Consider the following 15,301-nt stretch of genomic DNA (forward strand, 5'->3'; position numbering starts at 1 on the left):
ATTATTATTATTATATGTTATTATTCTTATGGTACACGAATTTACAAACGCTACTCCTCCTAGGGCTTGAATGCCACAAGCCCCAAACTTGGCAAATACCTGGGTCCTGCTCTGAAGTTAGTTGCTATATCTTTTTAGACTGATCAGACTTACAGTTGATTTATTATTAATTTTTGAATATGACACATTTCCCAATGAATTACATGGGCTGAGAAAAAATGCGCCCTCTAACAGTAATACCTCTCGACTGAAGAGGCGGGACTCAAACCTCTCACTTACAGTCACTCTGAAATCGGTGGAAATACAAATAAATATCGCCTTAAAAATTTAATTATTACAGCGATTTAACTCTAAATACGCATTAGAACATATCAACAGTTAAATTCAGTGGTTTGTGAGTAGTTCTTGTAAAAGAAAAGCTCGCACCCTTCAGCGCTTATACAAGCCGTCAGCACGAACTCTCTCTGTATGTGCTCACAAACAACATAAATTGCACGAATTAGAACGCCTTTAAAATAAATATATTTCAGCGATTTGTTTGTAAATACCCATTAGAACACATCAACAAATCAGCCTTTTGTGATCTGTTTTATTTCAAAGTTAAAGCACTGTCTTCAGCAAATGTGTTATACAGACGAGCTTTCACGGCTCGGAGCTAACTTACCCGACTGAGAATAATACATGACTGAACGTCTTTTAAAAGCAGTTAAATAAAAACACTCCAGCGATCCAACACAATAAATATACAAGAATATTTTAAAGAACTATATTAGCTGCAAATGAGCTATTCAATAGGTTTCACTAACGAACATGTTACCGAGCTGTGACCTATACTTTCACTTTGACTTCGGTGGAAAATGCATATAAATAACGCCTTTAAAATTACAATATTCCAGCCATTTAATTGTAAATACCCATTAGAACACATCAAGACCTGAATTCAGCTGTTTGAGTGAATTTATTGAAACCCCTAAGCATTTCCTTCACCGCGTACAGATTGCTTTCAACGAGTATACATGGAGACGAACGGCATAATTTGCACGAATTAGAACGCCTTTAAAATTACAATATTGCAGCGATTTAATTCAGTCCACCCATTAGAAAATATCAACAGCTAAATGCAGTTGTTTGTGAGCATTTTGTTTTCATAGAGAGCGCTGCGTTCAGCAGTGTGTTAGACATGAGCTCCGAGATGTCCGTCTGAGAATTATACATGACTGCACGTCTTTTAAAGGCATTTAAATACAAACACTCCAGCGATTGCACACAATAAATATAGAAGAATATTTTAAAGACCTACATTGGGTGCAAATGACTTTTTTCATAGGCTTAACTAACTAACATTGGATGCACTGCTCAGTCTTCATCTGCATCATCAAACACATCATTTGCACGTCTTTTAAAGGTATTTAAATACAAACACTCCAGCGATTAAACACAATAATAGTAGAGTAATATATTACACAGCTTAAATGCTTGCTTATTTCTGCTTTTAGGCTCAACCGCACAGCAACTCGTCGTGGGTTTCAAGCACGCGCTGCAAACTTGTTGTATGGCAAGCCGTTTTAACGTAAAATCCACACACGATCCTCTATGGCAAGCTGTTTTAGCCTAAAATATACTAAGCATTTCTTGTCGTACTGCCATTTTTACTAGCAACAATTCAATCAGAGAGCTCTAAGTGTTCTGGGCTGTCCCTTTTGCCCCAAGGCTGCCCAATTTGGCTCTCCAAGCCAACATTTAAAGTTTGTCATCGAACTTTAGCTTCTAGTTATTATTATGTTGGCTTGGAGAAGCCAACATATTGTTATGCTATTTAAACTTATTATTATTATTATTATTCTTATGACCTAAAGAAATTTCTGACAGCTACTCCTCCGAGGCCTTTGAAGCCACAAGGCCCAAACTTGGCAGAGACCTGGGCCCTTGTCCCGAAAGAGTTGCTATATCTATTTGGACTGATCAGATGTACAGTTGATTTATTATTAATTTTTGAATATGACAAATTTCCCAATGAATTACATGGGCTGAGAAAAAATGCGCCCTCTAACAGTAATACCTCTGGACTGAAGAGGCGGGACTCAAACCTCTTACTTACAGTCACTCTGAAAACGGTGGAAATAGAAATAAATACCGCCTTAAAAATGTAAATATTACAGCGATTTAACTCTAAATACCCATTAGAACATATCAACAGCTAAATTCAGTGGTTTGTGAGTATTTCTTGTAAAAGAAAAGCTCGCACCCGTCAGCGCTTATACAAGCCGTCGGCATGTACTCTCTCTGTATGTGCTCATAAATAACATAATTTGCACGAATTAGAACGCCTTTAAAATTAATATATTTCAGCGATTTATTTGTAAATACCCATTAGAACACATCAACAAATCAGCCTTTTGTGATCTGTTTTATTTCAAAGTTAAAGCACTGTCTTCAGCAAATGTGTTATACAGACGAGCTTTCACGGGTCGGAGCTAACTTACTCGACTGAGAATTATGACTGCACGTCTTTTAAAAGCATTTAAATAAAAACACTCTAGCGATCCAACACAATAAATATAGAAGAATATTTTAAAGAACAACATTAGCTGCAAATGAGCTATTCAGTAGGTTTCACTAACGAACATGTTACCGAGCTGTGACCTATACTTTCACTTTGACTTCGGTGGAAAATGCATATAAATAACGCCTTTAAAATTACAATATTCCAGCCATTTAATTGTAAATACCCATTAGAACACATCAAGACCTGAATTCAGCTGTTTGAGCGAATTTATTGAAACCCCTAACCTAAGCATTTCCTTCACCGCATACAGGTTGCCTTAAACGAGTATACATGGAGATGAACGACATAATTTGCACGAATTTGACCGCCTTTAAAATTACAATATTGCAGCGATTTAATTCAGTCCACCCATTAGAAAATATCAACAGCTAAATGCAGTTGTTTGTGAGCTTTTTTTTTTCATACAGAGAGTGATGTGTTCAGCAGTGTGTTAAGACATGAGCTCCGAGATGTCCGACTGACAATTATACATGACTGCACGTCTTTTAAAGGCATTTAAATACAAACACTCCAGCGATTGCACACAATAAATATAGAAGAATATTTTAAAGACCTACATTGAGTGCAAATGACTTTTTTCACTGGCTTAACTAACTAACATTGAATGCACTGCTCAGTCTTCATCTGCATCAAAGACATAATTTGCACGTCTTTTAAAGGTATTTAAATACAAACACTCCAGCGATTAAACACAATAATAGTAAAGTAATATATTACACAGCTTAAATGCTTGCTTATTTCTGCTTTTAGGCTCAACCGCACAGCAACGCTTTCAAGCACGCGCTGCACACTTGTTGTATGGCAAGCCGTTTTAACCTAAAATACACATAAATCCTCTATGGCAAGCTGTTTAGCCTAAAATATACTAAGCATTACTTATCGTAATAGCATTTTTACTAGCAACAATTCAATCAGAGAGCTCTAAGTGTTCTGGGCTGGCCCTTTTGCCCGAAGGCTGCCCGGTTTGCTTCTCCAAGCCAACATTTAAAGTTTGTCATCGAACTTTAGCTTCTAGTTATGTTGGCTTGGAGAGCCAACATACTGTTATGCTATTTAAACTTATTATTATTATAGTTATTATTCTTATGACCTAAGAAAATTTCTGACAGCTACTCCTCCGAGGCCTTTGAAGCCACAAGGCCCAAACTTGGCAGAGACCTGGGCCCTTGTCCCGAAAGATATGCTATATCTATTTGGACTGATCAGATGTACAGTTGATTTATTATTAATTTTTGAATATGACAAATTTCCCAATGAATTACATGGGCTGAGAAAAAATGCGCCCTCTAACAGTAATACCTCTCGACTGAAGAGGCGGGATTCAAACCTCTTACTTACAGTCACTCTGAAAACGGTGGAAATAGAAATAAATACCGCCTTAAAAATGTAAATATTACAGCGATTTAACTCTAAATACCCATTAGAACATATCAACAGCTAAATTCAGTGGTTTGTGAGTATTTCTTGTAAAAGAAAAGCTCGCACCCGTCAGCGCTTATACAAGCCGTCGGCGTACTCTCTCTGTATGTGCTCATAAACAACATAATTTGCACGAATTAGAACGCCTTTAAAATTAATATATTTCAGCGATTTATTTGTAAATACCCATTAGAACACATCAACAAATCAGCCTTTTGTGATCTGTTTTATTTCAAAGTTAAAGCACTGTCTTCAGCAAATGTGTTATACAGACGAGCTTTCACGGATCGGAGCTAACTTACCCGACTGAGAATTATACATGACTGCACGTCTTTTAAAAGCATTTAAATAAAAACACTCCAGCAATCCAACACAATCAATATACAAGAATATTTTAAAGAACTACATTAGCTGCAAATGAGCTTTTCAGTTTCACTAACGAACATGTTACCGAGCTGTGACTTACTTTCACTTTGAATTTGGTGGAAAATGCATATAAATAACGCCTTTAAAATTACAATATTCCAGCCATTTAATTGTAAATACCCATTAGAACACATCAAGACTTGAATTCAGCTGTTTGAGCGAATTTATTGAAAACCCTAAGCAATTCCTTCACCGCGTACAGATTGCTTTCAACGAGTATACATGGAGACGAACGACATAATTTGCACGAATTAGAACGCCTTTAAAATTACAATATTGCAGCGATTTAATTCAGTCCACCCATTAGAAAATATCAACAGCTAAATGCAGTTGTTTGTGAGCATTTTGTTTTTTCATACAGAGAGCGCTGCATTCAGCAGTGTGTTAGACATGAGCTCCGAGATGTCCGACTGAGAATTATACATGACTGCACGTCTTTTAAAGGCATTTAAATAAAAACACTCCAGCGATTCAACACAATAAATATAGAAGAATATTTTAAAGACCTGCATTGGGTGTAAATTAGCTATTTCAAACGTTTTACTAACGAACATGAGATGTATGGCTGCATTATCAGTCTGTGTCAACAAATAATTCATTTGCACGTCTTTTAAAGGTAATCAAATAAAAACATTCCAGCGATTGCACACAATAAATATAGAAGAATATTTTAAAGAGCTGCATTGAGTGCAAATGAGCTGTTTCATAGATTTAACTAACTAACATTGGATGCACTGCTCAGTTCTTCGTCTGCATCATCAAAGACATCATTTGCACGTCTTTTATTCATTTTTTTTCAATAAATATAGAATAATATTTTAAAGAGCTACATTGGGTGTAAATGAGCTATTTCAAACGTTTCACTAACGAACATCAGATGTATGGCTGCATTATCAGTCTGTCAACAAACATCATTTGCACGTCTTTTAAAGGCATTTAAATAAAAACACTCCAGCGATTGCACACAATAAATATAGAAGAATATTTTAAAGACCTACATTGAATGCAAATGACCTGTTTCAAAGGTTTTTAACGAACATGAGATGTAAGGCTGCATTATCAGTCTGTCAACAAAGAATTCATTTGCACGTCTTTTAAAGGTAATCAAATAAAAACATTCCAGCGATTGCACACAATAAATATAGAAGAATATTTTAAAGAGCTACATTGAGTGCAAATGAGCTGTTTGCACTGCTCAGTTCTTCGTCTGCATCATCAAAGACATCATTTGCACGTCTTTTAAAGGTATTTAAATACAAAAACTGCAGCGATTTAACACAATAATAGTATAGTAATATATTACAAAGGTTAAATGCTTGCTTATTTCTGCTTTTCGGCTCAACCGCACGGCAACGCGACGCGGCTTTGAAGCAGGCGCTCATCACATATTCTAGTATGGCAAGCCGTTTTAACCTAAAATCCACACACGATCCTCTATGGCAAGCTGTTTTAGCCTAAAATAAACTAAGCATTTCTAGTCGTACTGCCATTTTTACTAGCAACAATTCAATTACAGAGCTCTAAGTGTTCTGGGCTGGCCCTTTTGCCCGAAGGCTGCCCAATTTGGCTCTCCAAGCCAACATTTAAAGTTTGTCATCGAACTTTAGCTTCTAGTTATTATTCTTCTTCTTCTTTTTCTGAGCGGAAAATATTTAGACACCTACTCCTCCTAGACCGTTCAAGCTACATACTCCAAACTCGGGTCAGATCTTCATACTGTTCTAACTTAGGTTGCTATATCTTTTCAGACTGTTTTGAGTTATGGTTTTCTTAAAAATTAATATTAAAAATCATAAAAAGGTCCCATAGACTTTCATTGACCAAAAGTCCATGTCTGTTTGAACTATGTTTAATGTAAACTGCTAGAAGCCATTGATACTCAATTAAGCTTTAAGCTATCTATCTATCTATCTATCTATCTATCTATCTATCTATCTATCTATCTATCTATCTATCTATCTATCTATCTATCTATCTATCTATCTATCTATCTATCTATCTATCTATCTATCTATCTATCTATCTTCAAACCTTATCTATCTATCTATCTATCATCTATCTATCTATCTATCTTCAAACCTTATCTATCTATCTATCATCTATCTATCTATCTATCTTCAAACCTTATCTATCTATCTATCTATCTATCTATCTATCTATCTATCTATCTATCTATCTATCTATCTATCTATCTATCTATCTATCTATCTATCTATCTATCTATCTATCTTCAAACCTTATCTATCTATCTATCTATCTATCTATCTATCTATCTATCTATCTATCTATCTATCTATCTATCTATCTATCTATCTATCTATCTATCTATCTATCTATCTTCAAACCTTATCTATCTATCTATCTATCTATCTATCTATCTATCTATCTATCTATCTATCTATCTATCTATCTATCTATCTATCTATCTATCTATCTATCTATCTATCTATCTTCAAACCTTATCTATCTATCTATCTATCTATCTATCTATCTATCTATCTATCTATCTATCTATCTATCTATCTATCTATCTATCTATCTATCTATCTATCTATCTATCTATCTATCATCTATCTTCAAACCTTATCTATCTATCTATCTATCTATCTATCTATCTATCTATCTATCTATCTATCTATCTATCTATCTATCTATCTATCTATCTATCTTCAAACCTTATCTATCTATCTATCTATCTATCTATCTATCTATCTATCTATCTATCTATCTATCTATCTATCTATCTATCTATCTATCTATCTATCTATCTATCTATCTATCTATCTTCAAACCTTATCTATCTATCTATCTATCTATCTATCTATCTATCTATCTATCTATCTATCTATCTATCTATCTATCTATCTATCTATCTATCTATCTATCTATCTATCTATCTATCTATCTATCTTCAAACCTTATCTATCTATCTATCTATCTATCTATCTATCTATCTATCTATCTATCTATCTATCTATCTATCTATCTATCTATCTTCAAACCTTTATCTATCTATCTATCTATCTATCTATCTATCTATCTATCTATCTATCTATCTATCTATCTATCTATCTATCTATCTATCTATCTATCTATCTATCTTCAAACCTTATCTATCTATCTATCTATCTATCTATCTATCTATCTATCTATCTATCTATCTATCTATCTATCTATCTATCTATCTTCAAACCTCATCTATCTATCTATCTATCTATCTATCTATCTATCTATCTATCTATCTATCTATCTATCTATCTATCTATCTATCTATCTATCTATCTATCTATCTATCTATCTATCTATCTATCTTCAAACCTTATCTATCTATCTATCTATCTATCTATCTATCTATCTATCTATCTATCTATCTATCTATCTATCTATCTATCTATCTATCTATCTATCTATCTATCTATCTATCTATCTATCTATCTATCTTCAAACCTTATCTATCTATCTATCTATCTATCTATCTTCAAACCTTTATCTATCTATCTATCTATCTATCTATCTATCTATCTATCTATCTATCTATCTATCTATCTATCTATCTATCTATCTATCTATCTATCTATTTATCTTCAAACCTTATCTATCTATCTATCTATCTATCTATCTATCTATCTATCTATCTATCTATCTATCTATCTATCTATCTATCTATCTATCTATCTATCTATCTATCTATCTATCTATCTTCAAACCTTATCTATCTATCTATCTATCTATCTATCTATCTATCTATCTATCTATCTATCTATCTATCTATCTATCTATCTATCTATCTATCTATCTATCTATCTATCTATCTATCTGTCTTCAAACCTTATCTCTCTATCTATCTATCTATCTATCTATCTATCTATCTATCTATCTATCTATCTATCTATCTATCTATCTATCTATCTATCTATCTATCTATCTATCTATCTATCTATCAAACCTTATCTATCTATCTACCTATCTACCTATCTACCTATCTATCTATCTATCTATCTATCTTCAAACCTTATCTATCTATCTATCTATCTATCTATCTATCTATCTATCTATCTATCTATCTATCTATCTATCTATCTATCTATCTATCTACAAACCTTATCTATCTATCTATCTATCTATCTATCTATCTATCTATCTATCTATCTATCTATCTATCTATCTATCTATCTATCTATCTATCATCTATCTTCAAACATTATCTATCTATCTATCTATCTATCTATCTATCTATCTATCTATCTATCTATCTATCTATCTATCTGCTAAAATCATGCAAGCGACTTGCTAGTAATGTTAAAATCATGCTAGCGACTTGCTAGTCATGCTAAATAATGCTAAAATCATGCTAGCGACTTGCTAGTCATGCTAAATAATGCTAAAATCATGCTAGCGACTTGCTAGTCGTGCTAAAATCATGCTAGCGACTTGCTAGTCGTGCTAAAATCATGCTAGCGACTTGCTAGTCATGCTAAAATCATGCTAGCGACTTGCTAGTCATGCTAAAATAATGATAAAATCATGCTAGCGACTTGCTAGTCATGCTAAAATAATGCTAAAATCAGGCTAGCGACTTGCTAGTCGTGCTAAAATCATGCTAGCGACTTGCTAGTCGTGCTAAAATCATGCTAGCGACTTGCTAGTCGTGCTAAAATCATGCTAGCGACTTGCTAGTCGTGCTAAAATCATGCTAGCGACTTTGCTAGTCGTGCTAAAATCATGCTAGCGACTTTGCTAGTCATGTTAAAATAATGTTAAAATCATGCTAGCGACTTGCTAGTCATGCTAAAATAATGTTAAAATCATGCTAGCGAATTGCTAGTCATGCTAAAATCATGCTAGCGACTTGCTAGTCATGCTAAAATAATGCTAGCGACTTGCTAGTCTTGCTAAAATCATGCTAGTGACTTGCTAGTCATGCTAGAATCATGCTAGCGACTTTGTTAGTCATGCTGAAATAATGCTAAAATCATGCTAGCGACTTGCTAGTCATGCTAAAATCATGCTAGCGAATTGGTAGTCATGCTAAAATCATGCTAGCGACTTGCTAGTCATGCTAAAATCATGCTAGCGACTTGTTAATCATGGTAAAATCATGCTAGCGACTTGCTAGTCATGCTAAAATTATGCTAAAATCATGCTAGCGACTTGCTAGTCGTGCTAAAATCATGCTAGCGACTTGCTAGTGGTGCTAAAATCATGCTAGCGACTTGCTAGTCATGCTAAAATCATGCTAGCGACTTGCTAGTCATGCTAAAAATCATGTTAACAACTTGCTAGTCTTGCTTAAATAATGCTAGCAACCGCATAGCAACACCTTAGCAACCACCCTGGGTACCTTAGCAACCGCATAGCAACACCTTAGCATCTATTCACATTCAAACTATTTATATCTTCTAACTATTTATATCTATAAATCTATCTATTTTCAAACTATTTATATCTATCTAGCCTATCTATCTTCAAACTTTATTAATCAAACTAAAACTATTTCAAACTGAAAACCTTTAAACTTTCTTTAAACTAAAAGCTTTTAAACCTACTTAAAACTTACTGGCTAGGCTTTCTCAAGCCAACTTAAAGTTTGCTAACAAACTTTTTATCTAGTTAAGTTGGCTTGAGAAAGCCAACTTACTGAAATCCTATTTAAACTTATTATTATTAAGTTGGCTTGGGAAAGCCAACTTACTGAAATCCTATTTAAACTTATTATTAAGTTGGCTTGGGAAAGCCAACTTACTGAAATCCTATTTAAACTTATTATGTTGGCTTGGAGAGCCAACATACTGTTATGCTATTTAAACTTATTATTATGTTGGCTTGGAGAAGCCAACATATTGTTATGCTATTTAAACTTATTATTATTATGTTGGCTTGGAGAGCCAACATACTGTTATGCTATTTAAACTTATTATGTTGGCTTGGAGAAGCCAACATATTGTTATGCTATTTAAACTTATTATTATTATTATATTTTATTATTCTTATGACCAAAAGAAATTTCTGACAGCTACTCCTCCGAGGCCTTTGAAGCCACAAGGCCCAAACTTGGCAGAGACCTGGGCCCTTGTCCCGAAAGAGTTGCTATATCTATTTGGACTGATCAGATGTACAGTTGATTTATTATTAATTTTTGAATATGACAAATTTCCCAATGAATTACATGGGCTGAGAAAAAATGCGCCCTCTAACAGTAATACCTCTCGACTGAAGAGGCGGGACTCAAACCTCTTACTTACAGTCACTCTGAAATCGGTGGAAATACAAATAAATATCGCCTTAAAATTTTATTATTACAGCGATTTAACTCTAAATACCCATTAGAACATATCAACAGCTAAATTCAGTGGTTTGTGAGTAGTTCTTGTAAAAGAAAAGCTCGCACCCTTCAGCGCTTATACAAGCCGTCAGCACTAGGCAACTCTCTCTCTACATGTGCTCACAAACAACATAAATTGCACGAATTAGAGTGCCTTTAAAATTTATATGTTTCAGCGATTTATTTGTAAATACCCATTAGAACACATCAACAAATCAACCTTTTGTGATCTGCTTTATTTCAAAGTTAAAGCACTGTCTTCAGCAAATGTGTTATACAGACGAGCTTTACGGCTGGGAGCTAACTTACCCGACTGAGAATTATACATGACTGCACGTCTTTTAAAAGCATTTAAATAAAAACACTCCAGCGATCCAACACAATAAATATACAAGAATATTTTAAAGAACTATATTAGCTGCAAATGAGCTATTCAATAGGTTTCACTAACGAACATGTTACCGAGCTGTGACCTATACTTTCACTTTGACTTCGGTGTAAAATGCATATAAATAACGCCTTTAAAATTCCAATATTCCAGCCATTTAATTGTAAATACCCATTAGAACACATCAATACCTGAATTCAGCTGTTTGAGCGAATTTATTCAAAACCCTAAGCGTTTCCTTCACCGCGTACAGATTGCTTTCAACGAGTATATGGAGACGAACGACATAATTTGCACGAATTAGAACGCCTTTAAAATTACAATATTGCAGCGATTTAATTCAGTCCACCCATTAGAAAATATCAACAGCTAAATGCAGTTGTTTGTGAGCATTTTGTTTTCATACAGAGAGCGCTGCATTCAGCAGTGTGTTAGACATGAGCTCCGAGATGTCCGACTGACAATTATACATGACTGCACGTCTTTTAAAGGCATTTAAATAAAAACACTCCAGCGATTCAACACAATAAATATAGAAGAATATTTTAAAGACCTGCATTGGGTGCAAATGACGTTTTTCATAGGCTTAACTAACTAACATGAGATGCACGGCTGCATTTATGTGTCTGTTAACAAAGACATCATTTGCACGTCTTTTAAAGGTATTTTAATACAAACACTCCAGCGATTCAACACAATAATAGTTCAGTCATATAATAAAAAGTTTAAATGCTTGCTTATTTCTGCTTCTCGGCTCAACCGCACGACAACGCGACGCGGCTTTGAAGCAGGCGCTCATCACTTATTCCAGTATGGCAAGCCGTTTTAACCTAAAATACACATATTAATCCACTATGGTGTTCTGGGCTGGCCCTTTTGCCCGAAGGCTGCCCAATTTGGCTCTCCAAGCCAACATTTAAAGTTTGTCATCGAACTTTAGCTTCTAGTTATTATTATTATTATATTTTATTATTCTTATGACCTAAAGAAATTTCTGACAGCTACTCCTCCGAGGCCTTTGAAGCCACAAGGCCCAAACTTGGCAGAGACCTGGGCCCTTGTCCCGAAAGAGTTGCTATATCTATTTGGACTGATCAGATGTACAGTTGATTTATTATTAATTTTTGAATATGACAAATTTCCCAATGAATTACATGGGCTGAGAAAAAATGCGCCCTCTAATAGTAATACCTCTCCACTGAAGAGGCGGGACTCAAAACTCTTACTTACAGTCACTCTGAAATCGGTGGAAATACAAATAAATATCGCCTTAAAAATTTAATTATTACAGCGATTTAACTCTAAATACCCATTAGAACATATCAACAGCTAAATTCAGTGGTTTGTGAGTAGTTCTTGTAAAAGAAAAGCTCGCACCCTTCAGCGCTTATACAAGCCGTCAGCACGAACTCTCTCTGTATGTGCTCATAAACAACATAAATTGCACGAATTAGAACTTCTTTAAAATAAATATATTTCAGCGATTTATTTGTAAATACCCATTAGAACACATCAACAAATCAGCCTTTTGTGATCTGTTTTATTTCAAAGTTAAAGCAGTGTCTTCAGCAAATGTGTTATACAGACGAGCTTTCACGGCTCGGAGCTAACTTACCCGACTGAGAATTATGACTGCACGTCTTTTAAAAGCATTTAAATAAAAACACTCCAGCGATCCAACACAATAAATATACAAGAATATTTTAAAGAACTACATTAGCTGCAAATGAGCTTTTCAATACGTTTCACTAACGAACATGTTACCGAGCTGTGACCTATACTTTCACTTTGACTTCGGTGGAAAATGCATATAAATAACGCCTTTAAAATTACAATATTCCAGCCATTTAATTGTAAATACCCATTAGAACACATAGAGACCTGAATTCAGCTGTTTGAGCGAATTTATTGAAAACCCTAAGCATTTCCTTCACCGCGTACAGATTGCTTTCAACGAGTTTAACGTTACATGGAGACGAACGACATAATTTGCACGAATTTGACCGCCTTTAAAATTACAATATTGCAGCGATTTAATTCAGTCCACCCATTAGAAAATATCAACAGCTAAATAAAGTTGTTTGTGAGCATTTTGTTTTCATACAGAGAGCGCTGCGTTCAGCAGTGTTTTAGACATGAGCTCCGAGATGTCCGTCTGAGAATTATACATGACTGCACGTCTTTTAAAGGCATTTAAATAAAAACACTCCAGCGATTCAACACAATAAATATAGAAGAATATTTTAAAGACCTGCATTGGGTGCAAATGACTTTTTTCATAGGCTTAACTAACTAACATGAGATGCACGGCTGCATTTATGTGCCTGTTAACAAAGACATCATTTGCACGTCTTTTAAAGGTATTTTAATACAAACACTCCAGCGATTCAACACAATAATTGTACAGTCATATAATAAAAAGGTTAAATGCTTGCTTATTTCTGCTTTTCGGCTCAACCGCACGGCAACGCGACGCGGCTTTGAAGCAGGCGCTCATCACATATTCCAGTATGGCAAGCCGTTTTAACCTAAAATCCACACACGATCCTCTATGGCAAGCTGGTTTAGCCTAAAATATACTAAGCATTTCTTGTCGTACTGCCATTTTTACTAGCAACAATTCAATTAGAGAGCTCTAAGTGTTCTGGGCTGGCCCTTTTGCCCCAAGGCTGCCCGGTTTGGCTCTCCAAGCCAACATTTAAAGTTTGTCATCGAACTTTAGCTTCTAGTTATTATATGTTATTATTCTTATGAGCTACAGAAATTTCTGACAGCTACTCCTCCGAGGCCTTTGAAGCCACAAGGCCCAAACTTGGCAGAGACCTGGGCCCTTGTCCCGAAAGAGTTGCTATATCTATTTGGACTGATCAGATGTACAGTTGATTTATTATTAATTTTTGAAAATGACAAATTTCCCAATGAATTACATGGGCTGAGAAAAAATGCGCCCTCTAACAGTAATACCTCTCGACTGAAGAGGCGTGACTCAAAACTCTTACTTACAGTCACTCTGAAATCGGTGGAAATACAAATAAATATCGCCTTAAAAATGTAAATATTACAGCGATTTAACTCTAAAAACCCATTAGAACATATCAACAGCTAAATTCAGTGGTTTGTGAGTAACGTTAGTTCTTGTAAAAGAAAAGCTCGCACCCTTCAGCGAGTATACATACATGCCGTCAGCACGAACTCTCTCTGTATGTGCTCATAAACAACATAACTTGCACGAATTAGAACGCCTTTAAAATTAATATATTTCAGCGATTTATTTGTAAATACCCATTAGAACACATCAACAAATCAGCCTTTTGTGATCTGTTTTATTTCAAAGTTAAAGCACTGTCTTCAGCAAATGTGTTATACAGACGAGCTTTCAGGCTCGGAGCTAACTTACCCGACTGAGAATTATGACTGCACCTTTTTTAAAAGCATTTAAATAAAAACACTCCAGCGATCCAACACAATAAATATACAAGAATATTTTAAAGAACTACATTAGCTGCAAATGAGCTTTTCAGTTTCACTAACGACCATGTTACCGAGATGTGACTTACTTTCACTTTGAACTCGGTGGAAAATGCATATAAATAATGCCTTTAAAATTACAATATTCCAGCCATTTAATTGTAAATACCCATTAGAACACATCAAGACCTGAATTCAGCTGTTTGAGCGAATTTATTGAAAACCCTAAGCATTTCCTTCACCGCGTACAGATTGCTTTCAACGAGTATACATGGAGACGAACGACATAATTTGCACGAATTAGAACGCCTTTAAAATTACAATATTGCAGCGATTTAATTTAGTCCACCCATTAGAAAATATCAACAGCTAAATGCAGTTGTTTGTGAGCATTTTGTTTTCATACAGAGAGCGCTGCGTTCAGCAGTGTGTTAGACATGAGCTCCGAGATGTCCGACTGAGAATTATACATGACTGCACGTCTTTTAAAGGCATTTAAATAAAAACACTCCAGCGATTCAACACAATAAATGTAGAATAATATTTTAAAGACCTGCATTGGGTGCAAATTACTTTTTTCATAGGCTTAACTAACTAACATGAGATGCACTGCTCAGTCTTCATTTTCATCATCAAAGACATCATTTGCACGTCTTTTAAAGGTATTTAAATACAAACACTCCAGCGATTAAACACAATAATTGTAGAGTAA

Source organism: Garra rufa, chromosome 17 (genome assembly GCF_049309525.1).
Source record: "Garra rufa chromosome 17, GarRuf1.0, whole genome shotgun sequence".
In the NCBI taxonomy this organism is placed as follows: Eukaryota; Metazoa; Chordata; class Actinopteri; order Cypriniformes; family Cyprinidae; genus Garra; species Garra rufa.